Here is a 1,299-nt window from a genome sequence, read left to right on the forward strand (position 1 = left end):
ATTCTAAGTATCTTATTCTTTTTGATACTATGTAGGCAGAAAGGCAGAATTATTTTCTTAATTTCATTTTGGGATAGTTCATTGCTAGTGTATAGATATATAATTGATTTTTGTATATTGATCTTGTATCCTGTACCTTTGCTTAACTTGTTTATTGGTCCTAACAGGTTTTTTTTCTTCTTGTGGATTTTTTAGGATTTTCTATACATAAGATCATGTCATGTCAGGTGTGCTAGCACACGTAATTCTAGCACTTTGGGAGGCCAACGGGGGAGGATACTTGAGGCCAGGAGTTCAAGACCAGCAAGACAATAGCAAGACACTGTCTTTACAAAAAAAAAAAATTAACCAGACATAGTGGCATGCACCTGGAGTCACAGCTGCTCAAGAAGCTGAGGCAGGAGGATCGCTTGAGCCCAGAGTTTAAAGTTGCAGTGAGCTATAATGATGCCAAGGCCCTCTAGCCCAGGCGACAGAGTGAGACCCTGTCTCAAAAAAAAATTATTATAGATACATAATGTTTGTATATCTTTATAGGGTACAGGAAGTTTCCTTTTATTCTTAGTTTGTTGAGTGCTTTTATTTTTCATTGAGATGATCATGTGGTTTTTGTCCTTTATTTTACTAGTATGGTGTATTACGTTGATTGATTTTCTTATGTTAAATAAACCTTGCATTCCTGGGATAAATCCCACTTGGGTCTTTTTATATGTTGCTGGATGTGATTTGCTAGTACAGCCATCCCTCAGTATACGTAGGAGATTGGTTCCAGGACCCCCGAGTATACCAAAACCTGTGCATTCTCAAGCCCCGAAGTCAACCCTGTGAAACTTGTTCATATGAAAAGCCAGCCCCATATACACAGGTTTTGCATCCCCAGAACACTGTAATTATGATCCACATTTGTTTGAAAAATCTAGGTATAAGCGGACTTGCACTGTTCATACCTGTGTCATTCAAGGGGCAAGTATATTTTGTTGAGGAATTCTGCATCTATATTCATGCGGGGTATGGGTGTGTGGTTTTCTTTTTATGTGATATCTTTGTTATGTTTGGTGTCAGGGTAATCCTAGCCTTGTAGAGTGAGTTGGAAAGTGTTCCCTTGTGTTTTTTTGTTTTTTTTTTCTTGGTGCTTTATCATCACTGCATCTTCATGGGATGGTCTGTGTAACCGCCTGGCTCAATGAGGTCCCAGCGCTTGGCCCAGCCACATCCCAGGAAATGTACAATTTGGAAATGTACAGTTTACTTCATCAGCTACACTTGGCTTTGCGTATCCATTATATGTTGATGCCTATG

General features: G+C 39.1%; 1 protein-coding gene across 1 annotated transcript in view; it reads left to right on the forward strand.

Annotated features, from left to right (window-relative positions):
- The window catches only part of SLC7A4 (solute carrier family 7, member 4), a gene marked incomplete at its 5' end in the record, with an annotated part of 6,810 nt that overhangs the window by 736 nt on the left and 4,775 nt on the right, over window positions 1-1,299 (forward strand). The gene's annotated exons all lie outside the window — the stretch shown is intronic.

This window comes from Propithecus coquereli, unplaced genomic scaffold (genome assembly GCF_000956105.1).
Source record: "Propithecus coquereli isolate 6110/MARCELLA unplaced genomic scaffold, Pcoq_1.0 Scaffold606, whole genome shotgun sequence".
Classification (NCBI taxonomy): Eukaryota; Metazoa; Chordata; class Mammalia; order Primates; family Indriidae; genus Propithecus; species Propithecus coquereli.